Raw genomic sequence first — 23,690 nt, forward strand, 5'->3', positions numbered from 1 at the left:
CCTTGACGATCCATGACTATGGATGGCCCATATGTAGCCTTCAGTAATTAATTGATCATAATATAACAAACACCTGTGAACTTAACGCTCACTGTAAGAATTAGAAAGTTCCCAATAACACATATCAACGTGTGAGCCTCTGTCTTTTCCAGGGGTTAACAAACATTTTTTGTAAAGGGCTTGATAGTAATGGAGTATGTTACAGTCTTTGTCATAACCACTCCACTCAAATGTAGTGAGAAGCCAGCAACAGACGATTCATAAGAAAGCATGTGCCTGTGCTCCAATAAGACCATATCTACAAAAACAAGTGGGAGGCTGGATTACCCCATAGGCCATAGTTTGTAAACCCTGCTCTGGCTCATTCTGTTGCCCTTGCTGTCACTGCCCCACCATCGCCGGTCCCCATCCCCAACTTCTTCCACCCAGCTGGACATGTCCATCATCTTCCTCCTCATCTATACCATGGAGAATCTGAGTAGGATGATCTTTATGGCCCTGTTACATGTAAAGGTTTGTCACTATGGTCAGAATGCCTGAGTAAAGTTGAAAGTCCCTGTATTTAGACTTTAGGGGGTGTTGAACAAACAGAACTTGAGCGTCTCTTTGGGTTATAGCAGAACTTTTTAGGCATGTTCTGCAGGGCCCAACTAGGGCCATATATTGAGGACTCAGAATCCTGAAAACAATGAACATACTGATGGCACAGCTGGTGTAGGAGTCCAAGACACCTGCAGGTAACTTCAGACAGTCAGGGGCATCTGCAGTTGAGGCCGGACGGGTGGCTAAGTAAGGATGCACACTTTCATGCTGCCTATCCCCTAAAACTGTGTGTCCTTGGGCAAACCACAGAATCTCTCTGAGCCTCAGTTCCTCATCTGTAGGATACAGAAAATACCTACCTCATAGGATCCAGAAAGGATCAAGTGATATATGTTAAGTGATATATATCTGGTAGAGTCCTGCAAAGCAAATGATCAAAGTGGCATTTCTCATTAGCAGGGTGTGTTCTTGGACCTCAAAGAGTCTGGGTTGATTGCTCCCACCTAAAATGTAAATACCCTGGGAACACTCAGAAAATCCCCACAGCTATGGATGGGTTCCTGGGAGCAGTGACTTACTGCTCAAAGGAGTTCTCTGGTTCTCTTTTGCTCCTGCTGACTCTAACTATTGATTTTAAAATGGGCAGTGCACACTCAGACAGTGAAGGACTTTGAATGCAGAAGCTGAATGATTTATTCCATCTGACCTCAGCCCAGAGAACAAAGGTAGGGTGTGTGATCAGCATGCTAAAGCCTGCAGCATCTTCTCTCCCTCGCTCCCTCCCTCCCTCTCTCAGTGAACCAGATCTCAGAAGTGCAAGTCAGTGTTGCACACATAAGAGTGACCAAAGACAGATGCCAAATATCAGGTTGGGCCAAGCCACACCCCAGAGGTGCTTCTGGTACCAAGACCTAGTCAAGAACCTAGTTCCCCATGCAGAAACTTGCGGTGTTTCTGAAGAAACACCCTCAAAGATTGTTGTTACCATCACACTGAGATTTCAAGAATTTCCTAGCTTCTGTATATTTCTAATACATATGTATATTATATACACATATATTTTTTGTACCTTGCTCATGCACTTTGTTAGTCAGAATGTTTCCTAATATAAACCGTCTATTTAACATTTCACTTCCCTCCAAAAAAATCAGCGATTATTAACTCTTAAAATTAATTAGGTCTTAAAATTCAGCAAAAAGCTTTTTCTCCCAGGTAATATTATACAGCTATTTTTAAAGAATGTGTTAGTGTTAAAAATACTAACCTGGGAGGATACTCAGAATAAGTTGTTAGGTTAAATAAAGCAATTTGAATGGGGATGCATATTGTGCAATCCCATTTGTGTTGGGGAAAAAAGAGTCACTGGTGGGGTTATAGCCCTAAAAAATGTGCATTGGTTTGTCTGAAGATAAAATACCTTGGTCACCCAGGGGGGCAGGGATAATTTAGAAGAAGAAAGGAAAATTAAATTTTTATGTTTCCACCTCTGCATATTCAACTTGCTACAACAAACACGTATTCCAGCTATAATTTTAAAAACACAAGGAAGAAAAGCTGGCTTTTGTTAATTAGCAAGTAGAGGTTATTTTGTTTACTGGACGATTTGAGATGACTTGTTTTCCAGTGACTTTCTGAGTTATATAGTTACATTAGCATTGCTACAGTTTACCTCCTCTCACTCCACAAGGATTAGCCCTAAAAGTGACATCTGTCTTTCTCTGCCAAGTGATCTCGGCATGTGACCAAACCATACAATGCATATGAATGTTTCTTCCAGTTTGATCATCTGCTTTGGTAAAATTCTGGCAAAGTGCTCCCCCATTCCTGTCAGTGGGCCCCCATCCAAAGCAGGTGCTGTGATGATGCAATTCAAGGGAGGCAGCCACGCCGCGTGAGAGCTGCAGCCTGGGATTGTAGGAAGGAAGCCTTTGGCACCACAGATCCAAGCAGAAATGTTATTTGGTTGTGGAGGAAATATGGTATTTCCCTAGGAGTTAGGGATGAACAAGTGGCACCCAGGTACAAAATTTAGAAAGAGCTATTTAAAAGGCCTCAGTGTCATTTCCTTCCTTCCTTCCTTCCTTCCTTCCTTTCTTCCTTCTTTCCTTCCTTCCTTCCTTCTCTCTTTGGTCGTATAAAACATATGGCAAGAAAAGTAGGAATTTGTTTTAAATGTAAATCATATCATTATTTAGTGCTTGCAGTGGGCCAGACATTGTTAAGGATTTGTATTAGTTAAAGTAATGTTACTGTTATAACAAATAAACCCCAAATCTCAGTGGCTTAGCATAACAACAGCTTATTTATTATTGCCTTTAACACAGTGCAGTTCAGGTTGATGAGGCCCAGGCTCCATGCAGTCATTCATGAACCCGGCTCCTTCCATCTTGTTGCTTTGTCCTCCTCATGGTTCTCAGAGTCCTTCTATCAGCAGGCTGAGGGGGGAAGAAGATGGGATCAGGCCTGGGCCAGGCCTGGAGATGGTATTTATCCCTTCTACCTGCTTACATTTCGTTGGCCAGAATTAAATCACATGACCATATCTAACTGCAAGGGAGTCTGTGAAATGTAGTCTAGCTAAGTGCTGTTCATTAGTCTGTAAGTTTATGATGGTTTCTTATATTTTTTCCCATTGTTTCTACAATACCATATAGTAAGTTCATTAAATAAATGCTGAATGAATGGATGACAAGCAGACATAGAAAAATTAAGTAACTTTCCAAAGTCTTCAGCATATTTATTGTAAACACATGGATTATGAGTACCCATGTTAGGTACAATATTCAGGGAACCTATAGTTTTATATTTTATGTCTTGAGGTCCTTTTTCTAAAATAAAATTCATTCTTTGTGACAGTAAGATGTAACTTCAATTATCTGGAAGCTCTAGCTAACTGACGGGAACACACTTTCCTTCTGAGCAGTTAGTTCAGTGGAGACTCAAGGCTGCCCTATGATTTCTGTAGTGAGAAGGTGGGGAGGGTGTGTGCACCTCCTCATTCTCGCTTACCCCTTTGCTAAGGTAAAAACTCACGTCTGAGAGCTAACTATGGTGATTCAAATCACTTTACATGACTGTAGAACTTAAAGTCTCTGTACTTGGCCTCAAGATACCTGATAAAATTAGTGGAGTGTGTCTTCAACCTCCTTAAAACTAAGACAGTGTCCAGAGAGTATGAGACTGTTTTTCAACATCCACTTGTCCATGCAGCCCAGGTGTGAGCTAGATGCTGTGGGAATTAGAAAAGACACAGCACCTTGGCTCTTGGTCTTCAAAGGACTTACTAGTTTGTAGGCTGCTATTTGAAATTCTGTGCTGATCATGTCATCACTTTGAACCTGTTACCATGAAAAGATTGCATATAACTTTGTTGGACACTGACACTGTCCAACTCTCCTGAGCTGAGTCTCCGAAATCCTTTGGCTGGTAGCAGAGGCCGACTTAGATACTTTTTTTTTTTTTGGTATAGGTTAGAGGAAGTGTAGACTTCCCATTCCAATTTTTCCCAACCTCAGCCTTCCAGCACTTAGTTTGTCGGCATACAGGATGTGTATGAAGATAAAGATGCATTCAGATAAGTATGATTAAAGGTAATTAGTGAGCTCATGCAGCCGGTGGAGTAAACATAGACAGATGCTGCTTGATATTAAGCTAATGAAAGAAACAAAAGGATCAAGAAACATGGCCAGCTTAGGAAGCCTGGCCAAGGCCTCACACTGACTCATTTTCCTTAGATCTTTTGACTACTTTTGTCCCTGCCCCCAAATATAAATTGGAATCAAATTCATGTTTGATTGTTTACTCATGTTATACATAAAATGAATGTTTTGGGCAGTTCTTGGTGAATCTTTGTTTGCTTTTGTACTTTTATTATAACATGATAGTTTAGTTTCTGAAATGAATGACAATGTGTTTCTCATATTTTCAAGTTATAGCTTGGTGCATGTATGTTGTGATCCAATAATAAATCTGTGCTTTGCCTTTCTTTAAAGTTTGCTCTATGTTATTTCTTTGATACATCGAGCTTTAAAATGTTCTGAAAAATACAATTATCACAAGCAGGATTGACTTTCTAACCCACCAAGTATAGATCCTGAACTTTAGGAATCCTTTTTGTTATTCCAGCCTTCATCTGTCCCACCATTTCATTTCAGAACAGTGTCTCTGATATAAAAGCATGAAATCTGAAGTGAAACCATCCAGGTTCAAATGCTGCCTCCAACATTTACTGGCTGTGTGACTTTGAATAAATTACTTAAGCTCTCTGATCTTCAGTTTAATCATCTGTACAAAGGAAGACTGGTAAAGCTCTCAGATTAGCAGGGGGGTGCTAAACAATATTTTTATACAAGAATCTTAGCAAAAATAATGTCTCTGTACATAGCAACATACAATAACTGGTCTATTCTTTATCATTGTGTTGGTATGATGTGTGTCAGCTAGGCTCTTAGGTTGTATTCTATTTGCACTGATCTGTTTGTACCCCAAACAAGCTAGTTAAATGCAAAGGGATATTTTGCTTGTGTAAAAGAGTTCACCATCTTTTTGGATTAAAAAAAAAACATGCATGTGAATATGTACTTGTCTAGAATAGACTGCAATCTACGTGAATTTGTACTTTACATATCTCTGCTTTTCATCAAAATAGTTCTACAAACAAAAGAAAGTTGGCTCTTGTTGTCATGTGACTGAGCCGTCATGTGGAATGTCTGTTAGCAAAATAAAGGTCCCACAGTGACTTTGATGCAGCTCCATCCCAGGTTGGAAGGTCAGCTGCCCATTTGGGGGCAACAGTAATGTTCTCATCACTTCATTTAAACCAGGAATCCCATATTGAACCACCTTCTCTGTGCTTGTACTGTTATTTTTAAAGATGTGCCTACCGAACTTTCCTCTAGTCGGTGCCTCCTTGGTAGGAGGCCCTTTTCCCCATCCTTGTGTAATTAGAGAAAGCGTGTAGTCATCTCCCCGGGGCTGTTTAGCTTTCATCATGAAGCATGACTATCAGGGTTTCGAGGTTGATAGGAGTGGAAACATTTGTGTTCAACAAGCAGGCTCCTTCATGTGTTGTCAACATTTCATTTGTGATTCTAATGAGGGCCAAGGAGAAAATAAACCCAGTGTACTGATCTGCACTGCTACAGCTGATGTTTATGTGTTTCATCCATGACTCCGAGTTGCTCTTGCCGTGAAGACAGTTGGAGAGGCAGCTGTGTGCTAATGCTGTGCGTGATGAAGAGCTAAGATGGTTGGCTCTCGTGAGGCAGTCCTGAGAATGGACAGTGCAGGTGTTGAATTCTTAGAAAATGGCATTTCTCTACTTGTTGCTATTTTAAAGGTCTTCTAAAGGGAGAGAACACCCTTATATAAAAATAGGGTATATTAGAGAGATTTGCATTCTCCCACTAGAGGGGACCCCAGTTTCATCTCATGTCCTCTGAAAGTCTGCCGTAGATTTCATTGTATGTTATTTCTTTATTAACGAGGCACCTACTGAATGTTTCTTAGCTGTTAAGCTCTATATTTGGGGATATTATAGGCATGAAAATAAGTCAGCAAAATAAATGCACCTACAATCCAAACGGTCTCTACAATTTAGCAAGGAGACAGACATTTATGATACAGCCTCACAAATATAAGAAATACTCAAGCTGTGAGGGTGCTAGGAAGAGGAGGTCCATGGTACTGTGAGGAATACCATCAGGGCAACTGACTTGGGAGGTTGGGGCAGCCGTCCCTGGCGACATTATAACCAGGCTGCAATGGAAAAAATGGACTAGAATTTACTGCAGGGAGGGGAAGGGACAAGGACCATTCCAGGTAAAGATGTGGTATATGTAAGTCTGAGAGGCCAGAGGGATGGCACAGTGCCCTAGGAGCTCCTGCAAATCCAGTATGACTAATACAATGGGTGAGGGAGAACTTTGGTGAGAAGATGCTGGAGAAGAAGTAAGGGAGCTGGTTGATGAGTCCCTCACCCTCCTCTTCCCTAGAACTATATTATTAATATTGAAAAACGGTCTCTCTTATTTCCCTCTCTTTCTCTCCCCCCCCCCCCCAACACACACACTTCTGCAAGAATACTGCTGATTGGTGTTGGCGTCAGGATTGGAGCCCTGTAGTGCATCCTGTCATGTGCTTTGGCAGGTGCTTTCACTTCACAGGTGACACCCTTGGGCAGCTCCACAGTCTTTCCATAACTAGAGAGGTCCATCTTGCTGTCCTCCATACAGCAAGGACGTAGTGAGGACTGCAATTTTGCAAGCATTACAAAATCTCAGTACACGTTTATCAAATCCTGAGCTTTTACTTCCAGTTTGCAGTTGTGAGAGAAGCCCTTCCATGTGTGCCTGAGAAGCAGCAGGGTGTGTTGTCAACCTCTCCACACAGGTGCCTGAGTCTGGGACCATCAAAAGAGCCAGCCCTGCTGGGGCCTTGAGACTATGTCAGTAGAACAGAACTTTCCTTCCTAAGTGTTCAGACATGTTAGTCTGGACACGACACCCAGAAGACCAGATGTAGGAGTTAAGTGCCTGGGTGCCACCTGCTTTTTGGGCCCCAGTGGCCCCACCCAGCAGCCCCAGGGAGCCCCACATGACCACAGAATCCTTTCCAGGCTAGTGCTCAGGCAGACAACAGTGTAATCGTAGTTGCTGTTCTTGAAGTAGATCTTGTTGTTTGCAAATTTGACTAAGTCTGGAATGCAAAGCCAGGTACTATTTTGCTGCAGGGAGAATTTGTATCATGCTCTAGGAAGCTTCTGACAAGGCCCCCCTACCACCCCCAACATCTATATCTTGATATAAAATTGGTGTTTTTTCCTTGTCCTCATGATGACGGTAGTTTTTCTACTGTGATAGAAATAAGTTGCCTTTATTTTTTGAAATGGATTTCAAAATGGAAAAACAAAATTTCAGGACATGTTGAAAAGGAGTTAAGTTGTGATCTGTTCATTTGTATAGGAAACCAATAGCTTATACTAGAAATATGATCCCAGAAAAGTTGGAGGATGGCACAGGCATTTCTTGTTTCTGAATTTGGCACAGGGGTCATCCATCACCAGGTAGAGCTCCCTGTTATTGCTGGGAGTGGTGGGTCAGCTGTGAGCCTTACGTAGGTTTTTTCCCTGAAACTCTCCCATTGGCCTGAGAAGCTGAAGTGTCCCACCCAGAAGTCAACGGAAAGGGTAACAGATGTTGGGCAGTAAACTGGGACCAAGAGGAAACTGTGAATCTAGCTCCCCGTTTATTTCTCTGTGTATCTGTCACATCTGGGGTGACCAGGCACTGTTTATTAGCAGCTTGTTCTGTTTAGTTCCTCTGTTTAGAAATATGATTGCTTGACACAGTAGTTTCTGAATTTTCAGGGCTGAATCAAAACATCTAAAACTCATAGACACTCAGCCCAGGGTGCTCTACCTGGAGACAATCATGAATTTCTCCACCATTCCAGGAGAAGAACTGTAATTTTCTACATCTTCCTGAAGAAAAACCTGACTTTTGGTAAGATTGAGTCATTAGCCAGAGATCAGTTTGTCAAGTAGCAGGGTGGGGACTTGAACCCTTATCCATCTGATTTCAAAGCCTTTTAACTGCTGTGTTCTTTTATCTCATTTTATTCCTCCCAACCCCTTTCCCTTTGTCAGGGGAAAACAAAGAAAGGACCTGGAAAGAAACTGAGCCCAGACTGACAGACTTAATAGAAATGACTTTCTCACCTTCTCCCATGACACCTCTGTCCTCATAGGTGTTCATTCCTCATTGCTTGTCCATGCCAAGGGCCACCTAGAATGGAGGAGAGCTGCAGCCTGTCTGCTGTGGCTACAGGTGGGGGAAAGGGCTCTGGGGCTGGACCTTGTACATGAGTTAGCTCTCATCTGGCCCCTCCCCAGAATGGCTCTGTCAGTCAGATCTTGGGCACATTGGTCATGGCTGCTCCCTTCACACTGAAATTCTAGGATGTGATTCAGAGGAGAGGATGCCAGGACTTGGGTCTCAGCAGATAAAAAGCAGCTCAAAAAGAGGGCAATAGGGGGACAAGATGGAGCCCCCCCCCCCGGCCACCCCACTGGACAGCTGGACTTCGATGGCCAGGAGAGAAGCACATGCTCATCACGTGGGTTTCCAGTCTCTATCCGTAACCCCATGCCCCAAATAAAAGACATTGGCTTGGAAACAGGTCAGCTAACTCTTGAGATATAGTCACAGTTTAAAAAGTAAGACAGGTAGCACACGGGAGACTGTGTTTTTCTTATCCTCTTTCAAAAAGGGAAGTGTCTAAGTCAAGTAATTCCAAATAGGGAATGTATGTCTCTTAAAAATATATTCAGCTTCCCTGTAGTATAGTATACTTTGATGTATTAAAATATAACTCGCCCCACTCAAATTACTGCCTTGGTGCTTAATGCTGTAAAATTAAACTATTCCTTGCTGATATTTTATTAAGCTCCACCAGCATTTCAGACTGAGACATCTTACAGAGCTTTGGGCCGCATGTTTTATATGCTGTCAGGGTGAACTCTGACTTCCCTAACGCACCCCCAAACTCACACCCCCACCATTTTTTTAAGTGCTACATTTTCCAAAACTTTGCTACAAGCTACTCCCAAATTGTGGATTGTTGGAAGTAAACATCTCTGGCTGTGTGGGGGTGAGTAAAAAAGAAGTGGCTTTATAAAAAGAATGATAAATAAGAATGTTCTGTGGATATCAATTTTGCATTTATTCTGTGTTTGATATTGTGCTAGATACATTTTTTCACCATTTTTTGGTGGGGGTACCTTTTGGTGGAGGAATACTTATTTTTGAAGCCCATGTGCAAAAATGGGTATGGCTTTCTGCGCAATGAGTTCACCTCTGTAGCAGAAAGCCAAAGGAATGTTTTTGCATTTTAAGAAATAAATGGATGTAGCCATAAATGCCGATCCTCTTAACAAGACTAACTTTGTCATTTAATAAGGGAGATTATTTCATAGATTTAAAACCAGTTAACACATTTAAAACTTGATAAGACAAGGCAATCCTGGTATGTTTCCTGTTCTCCAGTGATTAAAGCGAATCGAACACTGGGCTAGGGGAGGTTTTCCATGGTACGAGTAATGCTGTGAATGTTTCTCCTGGTAATGCAATTAGGAAATATTGGCCCCAGTTAATGTAACTTAAACAAAACATGTTGTCCTCGTCAAACTAGTTCAAGTTGTTAAACAGGCAAAGCCTTGTCCAAAAAGTTAAAAAACAGGGGCATATAGGGTTTCCATGGAAACTCTGTTAAAATACTGATTTGTGGATATGATCATAATCAGCCCCATAATCTAATATGACTGAATTAAATGAAAAAGAATCTCAGTTATGAAGTAAGACCCCTGTGTAAGAGTATTCTTACACATGCAGAAAACATATGGGCCCTGACAGACACTATTTTCAAACTACTTATTGGCACACAGATAGAGTTTTAAGACTCCGGTTTTGTCTGTTGTTTTTTCCCCCTCCATTCTTTGTTCATCAGTTTTATAATGCTAGGATTATGTGGGTGAGCAGTAGATAAAGTCTTGATGGCATTTAGGGTTTTCAATGTGCATCATTACTCCCCAAACAACACCCCGTATTGTTTTTGTTGTCTTTGGTGACAAGAGAAGATAACCCATAATATTTAATGGTTTGTGGGGCATCACAAGATTAAGTTTTATTAAGATAAGAATTTCTTCCTGCTAGTGGGATCTTGGTAGAATTCTAACTATGCAGTTTCAAATGAATTCCTTTGACCTCTAGAGGAAAGGGCACTAAGCCAAGAGCTGAGGTGAGTGTCCCTGGAACCCAGAGGCTTCAAGGACACGCACACAGTTCTGTGGCTCGGTTTGCACCTGTCTGGGCTGTAGTAGCAATGGAAACTACTCACAATGGGCTAACCTCAGCCTGGTGGAATGGCAAAGACAGCTGTCTTTCAGCAAATCTGCTTGATTTATTGAAGTTTTGTTCCACCCTGAGAAGATCACAGGTGGCATTTGTGCGATCAGTTTCCTTATTGCAAAAATATGTCCTCAGTCATGCCCAAACTTCAAATAGGATTTACTGCATGATTGTTAGCATGAGCCTGGCAATCATTGGTACCTTGGCCCTGGCATCCCAGAGCATCTACAGAAAGACTTCTGTGACAGCTTGTAGTGACATGTGAATGCACCCCTGCACAAGTGTGTTGCCCATATCAGACCACTGAGGTTGCCCAATACCTGTGATGTGGGTCCTAAGGTCACAGCATGTCTGAGGTTCACCTTCTGGACAGAGACATGCTAAGTGGAGTCAGACAGAGCTCAAAGATTCAGACCCTGCCTAAAGGGGCAGAAACTGGCTTCTCCCTCAGTTCCCCCATGTACTTCCCAGAGAGGCTGTGCCTTCCAGGTGCACGTGCCTTCTGGTCTGGGTACAGAGGGAAACAGACAAGGAAAGGGATAGGTTTAGGCCAGAATCTGGTAACAAGACCTCAAATCTGCTGATTATTTGTTTCCCTTAATGTTTCACTTTTTAATTTATAATTCACTTGGTTTTATAACAAAGTAATATATGAACACAGTTTTTAAAAATTAAATAACACTTGCCCTGGCTCATATGGCTCAGCGAATTGAGCACCAGCATGTGAACTAAAAGGTTACCAGTTCAGTTCTCAGTCAGGGCACGTGCCTGGGTTGCGGGTCAGGTCCCTGGCTGCGAACAAGCAGGAGGCAACCGATCAATGTTTCTCTCACACATCAGTGTTTTTCTCCCTCTTTTTCTCCCTCCCTTGTCCTCTCTCTGAAAGTAAATAAATGGCATTTTTTTTTAAATAAATAGTTACACTGTTTTTTTTATTAAATAGCACTTAAAATGCTTACAAAGATGAATAGCAGGCCCTTGACCTAAAACACCCCCCTTCAGTTCCAAACCCTAGTTCCACTTCCTCTAGGAAACTGTTTTCACCATTCTTAGCACCTCTGTTTCTTGTGAGCAAGTTGATATTACAAGGTTTTATTTGTTTTTGGACATTACTTATTACTTCCTTTAACATGTGGGTGCTTTGGACTTCTTACACCAAGCTTTCTTACCTTCTCCCTATTGCACCAGGAGAGCTATTGGGTTGGCCAAAAAATTCATTTAGTTTTTTTCCATAAAAAAATAAAGAACACAGTTTTTATTTTCACCAGTAACTTTATTGTTTTGGATATTTCGAGTATGTTGGCTCTCTCCTGTGTAGTATAATGTTGACTGTTCTTAATTAATGTCTCAGTTTGATGGCTGTCAACTTCAACTGATCTGCCCAATCATGGAGCGCCATCCAATGACAAATCTCCAGCACAAAACTTAGCAAACCACTCATAGCGCCTTCTCCATACACTGCACAAACCTTTGTGTTTCAGTTGCATTTATACCTTTCTTGAAATAATAAAGCAAACTGTGCCAGAAATGCTGTGTGTTTTCCTCCATCTTCAATATTAAAATGGCTACACAAAAATTCACCACTTTTGATAGTTTTTTTAAATGCATGCCAATGACAGCTGTCACAATACAATATAACAAAATTGTCGTTAATGGAGTTAAAGACAACTGAGGGCTACCAGAGCCATCTTATGGGAAAAAGCAAATGAGCTTTTTGGTCAACCCAATATATGCTTATTTTATAGTTTTTGATTCATTAGACAGTGACTATATTATTTGGACCATTTATGTATATTCTTTACTATGTTAAATAAAGTTGTATTTTCTTCTTTTTAAGATTTTATTTATTTATTTTTAGAGAGAGGGCAAGGCGGGGAAAAAGAGAGGGAGAGAAACATCAGTATGTGGTTGCCTCTCATGCACCCCCTACTGGGGACCTGGCCCACAACCCAGGCGTGTACCCTGACTGGGAATTGAACCAGCGACTCTTTGGTTCTCAAGCTGGCACTCGATCCACTGATCCACACCAGCCGGGTCTATGTGTTTTCTTTTTAATGATATTTTCCTCTGGAATTAAAAACCCCCATGTCCTTTTATTTGCTTGGTTTTTCTTCTACCCACCACTGGTTTCCCCCATGTGTTTCATCAAATATCTCAAGTGCCTGTTATTACTGTTTTTTAAATATTCAATATTTCTGTCTATTTCATCATTCTTTGGAGAGACCGTGTTCTCTGTACCTTCTGTCAAACTGTCCATCTGGACAGCTGGGCTCCTGAGACTTCCCTTCACCTCCTCTTTCCTCAGTTGTAGCTCTCTTTCCCCTTGACCCTGTGTTTCTTCTCCCTGACCTAATTCCTTGTTTTATTTACAAACATTTCCCATGGCTTTCTAAGAAAGAGAGGTAAAATATTTTCTGTTCTTGTAGGTCTGAGAATGTCTTAATTCCATTTCTATACATGATAATCACATGGCTGGGTATAGAATTCTGGGCTGGAAAGTATTATCTCTGAATTGTGAACGTAGTACTCCTTTTCTTTTGAATTCCAGTGTTATTGTTAAAAAGTCTGATATGAGATCCTTTAATATGACCAAGTTTTTCCCAACCTCCACCCCAGAAGCTTTCAGAGTGGACTCCTCATCTGAATTTCCTGAAATTCTCTGATGTCATGGGTCCCCCTTGTTATTTTGCTGGATGTCATACAAGCTCCTTTGATTTAGAAATGCATGTCCTTCAGTTCTAGGAAATTTCCTTACGTCATTTCCCCAAGTCTTTCTGTTTTATTTTCTGGGAAATTTTCTTTTTCCAACTGTTTCTATTCTTAAAGTTATTTGTTTGTTTTGACTCTATTCTTTTAAGTTTCCAAGAGTTCTTTTTTAGAGCAGCTTGTTCTTGCTCCAAGGACATGGTAGCTTCTTTGATCTCTCTGAATATATTGACTGTTTTTTCCCTGCTGTCTGTGCTGATAACTCCAGCTCATTTATTTTTATATGAATTTTTGTCCCTCTTTGTCACATTAAAGGCTCTCCACAAATATGTGTAGAGAGCCTTTAGAGTGAAGTTCTTACTTAAGAGTGAAGCACTGAAGTGCTGATTTAAAATTTCCCTACAAATGGGCTCTACAGTGGGGTGAATCTATGGACCCAGACAATTTGGGAGCAGGTGGCATGTAAAATGTTGACAGTTCTTAAGCTTACTTGTAGGATATAAGCCCAGTTGTCAGCATCTGGGGTCTGGGTAGGGGAAGGGAGACTGAGGAGTCTCATCAGAGAGTGTGCAGGTTTTCATTTTTTCAGTTTACCACCTCACCCCTACCTCATCTGGACATTAGCATTTTTCTGAATATATAGATATTTGTGACATGTGCAAAAGAATGTATGTGTGGGTAGCTACTGGTCTGAACTTTCCAGCCGACCCTGGCAGGGAGTAGAATTGGCAGGGGATCTGGCTATTTAAGCATTGTTCTGTAGCATGTTGGGCTTGAAAGCAGCCGTGTGGGGCTAGTTGTCCTCAGTTGTCAACTTTTATTTGGCCTCATTGTCCTGCACCCAGTCCAACAATGTATCCCTCTCCAGGGAGCCTGTGAACATCAGCAAAGCATGGACAATGCCTTAAGGGATAAGTGATAGAGAGAGAGTCTTTGAAGATGCCTGGAGTCCATTCCAGGCTCTCCCACTTATTAGCACTGTGACCTGGGGCAAGCCATTTAACATTTCTGAACTTGAATGTCTCTAACTCTTAGCCCAGCCCAATGGAATCTTAAACTTGTCTAGTTTAGTCACTCCCTCCCCCATCACTACTGTTTTAGATGTCTACAGCTACCCTTTCCTTTCCCAAGTCATTAGGCATCCTGATATGTTATGAGGATGTGGGGAGTCAGACAAGGACCAGGGTTGCTTAGGGTGGCCTCTTGTAGAGAGGTTAGTCCCCCTGGGCCATCAGTGGGCAGTGCATCAGTGGGGAGGAGGGCCAGGGGGTCTCTTTGGGTGGTGTGTGGTCCTCCTTGCTGGATGAGGGAGGGGCTTTATCCACTGTTCCAGCTCCTTCTCTTCACAGAAGTCCTTCACCACCCCCCCATTAGCCCAGCTAGTTCTAGCTGTGCCCTGCCTCATTATCACATTCCCTTCATTCTAAGGTGCCATTTATAGAAGTGGCTGCTTCTGGACAAGTAGAAGCAACACACATTGATGTGTATGTACTGAGAGCCTCTCAGTTCTTCAGACTCCTGCCTCAGGGTCTTAGCTTAAAATATTACTGTTGTCTATGACCACCCCCCCCAACACTTGGTTGGGTGCCCCTTTTTAAAATCCTATGTTCTCTTGTACGTGTCTCTCAAAGCACTCACAGTAGTCACTGGTTGTGGGATATCTGTCTACTTGGAGACATTTTCAGCCCTGACAACACATGGACTATCCCCATTGTATCTTTCACTACATCCCCCAGAGCAAAAGATGTGCCATCAGTGTCTGATGAATGAAGAGAGGTGCAGATGTGGGAAATATGTGAAAGGAAGAGGCAATGTGAGAAACTTCTAGCAGCAGGAAAGAAGGTGAAGCTTCCAAGAAATAACCCTTCCAGTGAATAAGAAAAATTAAAAGCTTGACTTAACAAAGAAGAAAAGCAGGTTCACTTGCATAAATCCTTGTTCCAGAAAATAAATAATGACAGTGGCTATGAAATTTGATAGAGTCGGCTCCAAACCCAGGAGGAGCAAGCATTCTGCCCAACACCGAAAAAATAGGTTGCTTTGCTCTCTTGTCTAGTGAATGAAAAGAATCCAATCCTTTATTAAACACTTGAAATAAAGGAAGAGATAAAAGGTAAGAAATGCAACTTTGGAAGAAGAGGCAATTTACCAAAAAATCCCTGGGACAATTTAGTTCCCAAATGAGATTACTCTTAAGGCACAGAGCTTGAGTGTGAATGATCTTTAGCTGTAATTTTAATATTTTGTTGATAAAAATAATTAAGCATTGTGAAAAATTAATCTGCCTGTGATCACAGCACATTTAAGATGATGAAATCAGCAGCTCTTTGCTCTTGCCTGCTCTATGCAGCAACCATTCAAGGAGGATTTCGATGTTTTGTTATAGGAGCATTTGGAGACGGGGGTGGGGGGGAGAGAGAGGGATGTTACAGCTGAAAGGGGACTTTGTGGATCTGGCTGGCAGGAGAGTCATCATTAATTTTTTGTAGAATTCTGTAAGGAGAGTGATTGTCTACCCTAGGGGAATATTATCATATGAAAGTTAACAGTTACTGAGCTCTCACTACGTGCCAGGTGTTGTGCTACATTTAACTTTATCACTAAACCTTTATGATAAGCAGAGGGAGCTTAAACCTTAATTCTAATTCTGAGCCCACCATTTCTCTATGCTGCCTCTTGACTTTTCCAATAGACTGAGGAACAGAAAAAGGATGGAGTGATATTTTAAGAAGTACTAAGATAAACATAAAAACAACACAGAAAACAAGAAATACATAAGACTGTAGCTAGGACTTGCCAGATAGAGAGAAAGGAAAGGAGTCCTAGAGTTAGGCTGGGCCACCAATGCAGGGCAGGACTTTGCAGGAGTCACTGGGCCATTTTGCCAAAGACCTGCAGGAGGCTATAGTATCGACAGGATAGCAGCATGGATCCACAGCATCCTGAGTGCCTGGTACCCGCCAGTAACCAGGGTCCCTGGGGAAGGAACTACTCAACAGCACGGAGATGGTGGAGAACTGGCTTTGTACAAAGGGAGCATTGGCTCTGGCTGTATTCCATGAAAACAGGAGGTCCTGCCCTCAGAACTTGGTCCTAGGAGCAGAAGCTACTCTAGGTATTTCAAATATTAAGGGCTTGAATACAGGAAAGAATAAACTTTTATAATCACTGAAGTGTGGAGAATGTGGGTTGGGAAGCATCAGTGCAGATGGTTCTCAAGAACTTGCTGGAAAGCTGCTTGAGACTCCACATCTGCCAACACATCTGCCTGCAGCTGCCTTCAGAGCAGCATGGCCTCTGCCTCTTGCTGCCAGTTTAACGCTGGCTATCTTATCTGGCAAACTCTAACCTAGAACCATACAGCGTGGGGGGTAAGATTCTGGGAAATGCAGTCTTAGCTTCTCTTCTAGGAGGCAAGACAGGCCTCCTAAGGAGGTGATGTCCAATTGAATATCACCTATCAAAACCCTGGAACTTCCTATGACCTCAAAGGCATTCTCTTTGCCCCACCTCCACCCCCACTTCCCCTGATGGTGAGGAGGTGGGATAGGAAACTTTTTACCTGGGAAAGTTTAGGTATGGTGGGCACCTAAAGTCCACTCCAGATGACCTCCTAAGAGTCCATAAAGCTGAGGGGTTCTCTTACTGTATCAACTCACACCCTGTATTAGTAAAAACTGAAAAATTTTTGATAATTATTAATGGTAAGAAATGAAAATAACTCATGAAAAGTTAGCACCCAGGCCTTTCATGGGGAGACATGTGTTTGCCTTCTTCATTATCCATAATACGGTTCCTGAGGGTAGTTAAAGGGCCTATGTGTGTTCAACTAGTCTGGATAAAGGTACCATGTTTCCTGTAAATCTCCTACCATGAGCACCAGCATGGCCAGGCTAACCTGGCACTCAGTGGGGGCCATGGTTGCCTGGGGAGCTGCATTGGAGGGATGGTAAAACTCCCTAGGAAGGAATGCCAGGTTTCCTTAGTATTGCTTGACATGACATCAGGAAGGTCAGCATGCATGCCCAAGATTTGCCCTCCAGGCCAGTACTGACATCAGGGGTTATACTAAATGTGTGCATGGTGTTGCTTATCATGAGTCTCTGTACATGAAGCCAAGTCACCCAACTCCTGTTGGAAGGAGTTGCCAACCTAGACCACAGTTGCACTTACCAGGATGCTATCCATTGCAAGCAACAAAAAACAAACTCCATGTGACTTAAGTAAAATAGGCCAATTAAAGGAAGTTTCATTATTTAAATGACTGGGTAGAAATTCATTGTTTTGTAACTAAAATGTCCAAATCTTCAGGTACAGTTAGGTCCAGGGTTCAGGTGAAGTCACCAGGGTTCTTAGTCTTGTTTTACTTGTCTTTGTGTGGACCTTACTCTTAAGCTGACCCTCTTCATACAGTGTCTCCAGCACTCTGACCAGCTTGGAAAACTAAATAGAAAAAAGTCTTCCTTATTCTGGAAGTTTCTGTTCAAAGTTCTTGGGGTGGCTTTCCCTGGCCACGCTTGGGTAGGTGCCCGTCACTATTGCACAAAACGGAAGGCTGCATTCCTGCGTCTGCTGCACAGGGGCGAACCCTACGCAAACCACAGGGTTTGAAATTGAAGGCAGGATAAGCCCCTAAAGGAAATGGTATAGGTGTGGGTAAGGGGGGTGTTCTGCTACCCCCTAAAAAAAGCATGCACGGTGCAGCTGGCAAAAGAAACAGCTGTCTGTTATTCCAGCACAGCTAGAGTTAGAATTAGTCTAGGCCCTCTCTGAATCATCTCAGTCAAGCTGCTGACTTCTTTGAACTTCTGATCACTCATTTGTGTGCTAAGTAGGCTGGGCTCCAGCACTCCAACTTCCACCTTGTGCAAATTGACCCATCCACACCACAGGCAAGTGGACTGCACTGGGTTGCAGTCCATTGGCCACATTCTCACCAAGTGGATTGGTTAGTTATTTCAGGCCTAATTGTGTCATAAAGCATAAAAAAGCAGACTGCAAAATCATCCTCGGTTGTGGGTTAGGGTCTCAGAAAAATTCGAAACTGCTTTTGGAAGGACACCCTTCCCAGGAGTGACCATCGCCTCTCCTACAGATAGGTACACCCTGTTGGAACTTAGATGGAAGGTTTCTTTTGCCTCAGATTCTTTTGGAAACAAGGCCCCGCCGAACTCATCTGGTATACTGTGCTCTGGGTAGAAGTAATTATTTTTACGAGGCATTATTCATGTCTAGTCTACCTGAGGGCCACCCCAAATAATGTTTCTCTAGCTATTAAAGGCTTTATCAGGCACGCAGCGTCTCCAGTAGTTTCCTTTAGGGGAAAAGAAAAAGATTCCTCTTGAAGTTTACCACCACCAGCGGCAATTTGCTGCCCATTTCAGGGCCACGTTAAGTGGTTGGCACCTGAAAAAAGGGCAGTCTTTTTCTTTTAAGTGCAGCCGGAACATGGGAGTCATAAGTGGAAGAAGGGAACCGGGAGAAGTATTTCCATGCGGCCGAGGTAGCTTTCTTGTTTTGTTGTAAGCTGGCAAGCTTCAACATGCTCAAGCAACGTTTTGTCAAATTTCTTAAATGCTGAATGTGGCACTGGCCCAAATGAATGTAGATGTTATTTTAGTGCTAGGAGAGATTTATTTTAATGTACAGATGCAGCCACTACAAAGGCCCTTTTAATCGACCGGGGGCTCTGTTCCTGGCTCTTTGACTCTCTGCAACCCCCCTCCTCATTCTGGGGAACCAGTGTATGCTGTGAAATGGCAGAGTATCCCCCCTTTCCTCTTCGTCTCCCACAGCAGTGACATTAAGTGCTGAAAATAATTATAATTAAGATGCTCTGCGCAAGGAAAAGCAGTTTGCAGGGCTCTGTTCCCTTTCTCAGTTTGCCTGGAATTCCACGATGACACCACTTGGTAAGAGAAAATGCATCAACAGTGGACAGTGGGCTGACCTGCCCAGCTCCAAGCTCTGGCAGAGCAGCCCCCAAAGGAGCATTTCCTTATCAAGGACCTCAGTTCTCGATTCTCCAAGTGCAGAGGGCACTGCTCCCTTACTGCTCGCCTCTGAGATGGGAAATCCATCAGTTGAGCTGAGCCTCAGATACCAATATCTTGCACCTTGATCGAAGCCAAAATAAACGGGAAGGGAAGCACAGAGGAAGCCCTGGCCACATGTGAGGTTTGGCCCAGCCAAATCTATGCTTTCAAGGCAAGATGAGAGCAGGGGAGCCACAGACAAAATTGAGGGTGGGAAGTGGGGGAAGTGTTGGAGAAAAGGGGGAACAATCACCAACTCAGTGGCAGAGGGGAAGCTGGAGCCAGGACGGTTCTCGTTCCCATCCCACTCAAGGCCCCCTATTTATAATAGTTTGTAATACCCCCTTTACTATCCCAAAATGAAATCCATGGAAAATATAACCTGTTTCTCTACAGGCTGCCAAGAAAAAATAAAATAAAGTGTATAGACTGCTCTAACTGTAATAGCAAGAAATAAAAGGAGAGGAGTTTATAATAGAATAATGCATCTTTTAGTGCGTGAATGCTCAGGCACAACTACAAGAGGAGACAGGAGGCAATAGCCAGACACGCGCACAGAATCTCCGTGAACGTGGGGGCTGCTGTTTGGACACCAGGCCTCCCTGGTGAGAGGTTCTTCTGAAAGAGTCAGGGTGCAGGCCAAACAAAATGTACTCCTCTCTGCTTTTCACAGGACTAGTTACAGTTCTCGAAAATTCCATGTACAAGACATACTTTGTAGTTTGATGGAAACAGAGGCCTAGACGTGGATCATGCTTTCTCAGCATATCCATACCAGGCAGAGCGCTGGAAGCATCCTTGTTGGGGGCCGTCCCATGAGTCACAGGCCTTCCAGTTACTGTGACAAGCTACAGTCTTCCAAAACAGCCCCCTAGGGGGTGATGCAGCCCCACTGAGAACCACAGGAAAATGGACAGCAGACTTCTGAGCAGGCTGTGGGCTGAAATCCCAGGTCCATCAAGTCTTAGCAGCTGTGTGGCCTTGGTTAAGTCATTTAACTTCCTGCATCTTATCTTTAAAATGGAGAGAACATCTTCTTTCTCCCCGAGACTGCTGAAAGCTTCAGTGGGATATAATACTAATTGGATGCCTGGCCTTGAGTGCCTGAGTATGTCCCCTGTGGTTAGGACCAACTCTGCAGCCTGGCTGGGCCCTGAACTTCTGGGAGTCAGCTGCCTCCTTAGAGACGAAGGATGTGGTCTGTGCTCTGCAGGGCCTGCCATGAGCACGGGCTTTCTTTGGGCCTTGGTTCCAAGGACCCTCCTCCCCTGTCTTCATCCTTCAGAGACAGGCAGCAAGCATGAAGGCCTGGAGTCTTTGAAAAGTACTATGAGCATCCTAAGAGCTCTTTATGGCCTCCAGGAAAGTGATCAGTTCACAGAAGTTGGAGAGAGCTGGTTCCTGCAGAGTGCTTCCCGGCTTCCAAATTGGAAATTTCTATCATGAGTGTTTTAGCTTGGCCACTCGGAAACCTCTGTGTCCTCAGCTGTAAAACAGAGGTGACAATAATCTCTACCTGCGAGGGTTTTACCGAGTGTTCAGATTTAACTCTTGGCAGAGTTGGGAATGTTCTGGGTAGTTGAGATTGTACCAGTTCTAACTTGCTTAGCTGTTAGCAAGAAAAAGATGAAACATTCCACAGTGGTTGGAAGCCCAATGTTCCTACATGTAACATGGAATCTATAAAGAGCCCAGGCCAGCAAATGAAATTAGTCTGGGTCCTCTAATGGAGAACCTCAGCATTTTAGGGGACAGATTGGTGAGTGACACAGTGTATCAGTCTTGGAAAAACTGTGGAGACTCAGCTATAGGGAAATAGAACAGGATATCTATTATATTCAAGGCATGTATTTAATGTCCATAGCTGTTCCTGTGTGTGTATACATGTGACATTTATTGACTGTTCACTACATGCTTGACACTGTGCTAGGCTCCTGACATGCATTAGCTCATTTGTCTCACCACACTCCTCTGAGGTGTGCGTGCCTCCTGCCCTGCTGCGCCGACAAGGAAACTGACCGGGCACGGGGCCAGTGCGTGAGACAGGCAGGACTCAGACCCAAGTTCCCTTGACTTTTTTTTTCTCAATCTGTGCATAAGTACAAGGAAACAGACACAGAGAGCAACTAAGAAACTACTAAAATTGTGGGACCTTATAACATTGTGGAGACTTCTCACCTGTAGAGGTGGGACTCGTGGAATCCCCCACCCCAGCACGGACAGGATTGGGCCCAGATCATGGACTGCCACTGAGCTGCAGCACAGGGCAGGCAGGTGGCCCGTGACGCAGGGAGAGAGGAGGGACTGGTCATCACAGTGGGGCCCTCGGAAGGCCCCATAATCTTTCCTCTCCTCTCCTCTCCTCTCCTCTCCTCTCCTGTCCTGTCCTGTCCTCTCCTCTCCTCTCCTCTCCTCTCCTCTCCTCTCCTCTCCTCTCCTCTCTTCTCCCCTCCCCTCCCCCTTCCCCTCCCCCCCTTCCCCTCCCCTCCCCCCTTCCCCTCCCTCCCCCTTCCCCTCCCCTCTCCTCTCCTTTTCTCTATGTGGGATGGTTGATCTTGAGCCTGCTGGGAGCAAGCTGGCCCCAGACCTCTCCCGTCCACACTTCTCTGCCTCCAATTCTTACGTGTCCAAAGACGGAGAACCACAGACATGCCTTCGTAAGAGGAAATCTTTCCCATTTGAAGACTTTTGTACACGTTAAAAGGTCTGGTTTCCACCGAGCAGGGGAGGAGTTGATGATGAAGATGAGTTCGTTGCTCCCCTCGCCTATGGAGAAAGCTGCTGGGTCCTACAAGACAGCCTTGGGGACCTGCCTGGGCGGCCGTTTCAGAGAGGGCTCCACCGGCTGACTGAATCGCCATGAGAGGAGGTTGACAGGCTCAGTGCCCATGGCCCTGGGTTCTGCCCCAGGCTTGGCCCTGGGTGGACGTGGGAAAGGCCTAGGACGTGGCATCTGATTGGATCCCTGAGGTTGTCCATTTTTGTTTGGGTCACATGTAAGAAAGGGCTACTGATCTCAGTCCACATATTTCAACTGGGTGATCAATGAAGCTTTATTTGAACTAAAATTAATTTCTCTCAGAGGCCTCAGTTGTCCCTGTGGGAGAAAATATTCAGTGAATCTAGTGCGTCTCCTTTCCTTGCCCGGGGCCTACCTGAGGCTGAAGGGTGGGAGCAGGCATTTGATCTTGGAATAAAGATTTTCTGAAGAGCCACCCAGTCCACTCTGGTCCTCTGTCACCAGGCCTTGTGGTGACAAGGTCAGTTGGCCTTAGGTCAGTTGGCCATCCCTGGCCTCACTCTGACAAGCCTTCATGGAGCCTTCACTGGGTGTCTGTCTGTCCCAGGCCTCCACCAGGCTGTCTGTCCCAGCACCAACAGGGTTGGAGGGGGCCAAGCTCCAGTGTCCTGCAGCTTCTCAGGCCTGCCAGGGAGAGGAGTGTGTATTGGGGTGTTCCCCCTGCTCTGGGAGTGCCCTCCCCATACCCAAACACTGTGGCCTTGGCTTTAAACCCAGGGTAGCAGCAGGAAGGTGGACACTTGCGGGTCTAGCCCTCAGCCAGGCATCACCTTGGCTTTCCTGGATTATCTTCCGTTCAGACCATCTTTCCTGTGTCATCTTTTTAGGGGGCTAGAGGTAGAGTGAAGAGGGTAAGACTTGACCCAGGTCCTCAGTCAGCCCTCCAGTCCTGAGATTCCTGGGAGGTCCTCAGCTTTTGAGACTTAAAAGTCCAGAATTCCCTCCTTTGTTCTCTGAGTTCCTCTGTTCCTGCCCTTCCCTGAGGCCCTGAGCATGCAATGCTAGAGTTGAGGGAGTGGAGATGAGCCAAGGGTGCCAGTAAAATCTGGGCAGAATGTTGGTAACAATTGTGTTTCAAATTGTTATCCCTCGGAAAGCCTGAGAGTGCAGGGCCTTTGCTTGTTCATTCATTCCTTCAGTTTTCATTGAGAGCCTTCTGGGCACCCAGGAGCCTTTGTGAAAAGGATGAAGGTCTGAATCAAGGACCATAGAGACCAGGCAGCCTGGCTCACCACTGAAGAAGCCTCTGCCTACAGAGAGGGTGTGGGCTTTGAGCAAAAGATTCAAACTTCCCTGACCAATTAGAAAAGGAAGCGCCTGCCCTTCCCTGACAGCCCACCCTGAACACACACAGGGGCCTGTCCAGTGCAGCCTCTGAAAGCCTGTTCAGGAACCCAGACAAGAGGCTCGGTTGTTGCCAAGCACGTGTTTGGGAGCAGTCACTTAATGACAGAAGATGGCTTTTCCATCCTCAACATCTGCCTGATTAATTTGCAGGACAAAACTGGTATCCTTCACTCCAAAGCTGATTCCCAAATATTCCAAGCTCCTAAAATTCCAAGAGGTTGGAGGAAAAAAGGACTTGATTACTCCAAAATGCTGTCTGCCCCTCTCATTAATGCTTCCGCCGTCCATTCCCTCACTGCTTATAATCACCTCGAGTGCAGCTGTTCTGGGAGGATCTGCCTTGGGCCAGGTCTT

At 44.1% G+C, this 23,690-nt stretch overlaps 1 protein-coding gene and 1 non-coding gene across 3 annotated transcripts in view; one reads left to right on the forward strand and one right to left on the reverse strand.

Annotated features, from left to right (window-relative positions):
- CACNA2D3 (calcium voltage-gated channel auxiliary subunit alpha2delta 3) overlaps positions 1 to 23,690 on the forward strand; it is an 861,794-nt gene that overhangs the window by 719,097 nt on the left and 119,007 nt on the right. The window lies entirely within an intron of this gene.
- Positions 21,726 to 21,855, reverse strand: LOC118983700 (small nucleolar RNA SNORA38). Its single transcript, XR_005065768.1, has one exon. It is a non-coding gene; the product is annotated as a small nucleolar RNA SNORA38 (small nucleolar RNA).

The sequence above is a fragment of the Sturnira hondurensis genome, unplaced genomic scaffold (assembly GCF_014824575.4).
Source record: "Sturnira hondurensis isolate 20B ecotype Veracruz unplaced genomic scaffold, ASM1482457v3 Scaffold0002840, whole genome shotgun sequence".
In the NCBI taxonomy this organism is placed as follows: Eukaryota; Metazoa; Chordata; class Mammalia; order Chiroptera; family Phyllostomidae; genus Sturnira; species Sturnira hondurensis.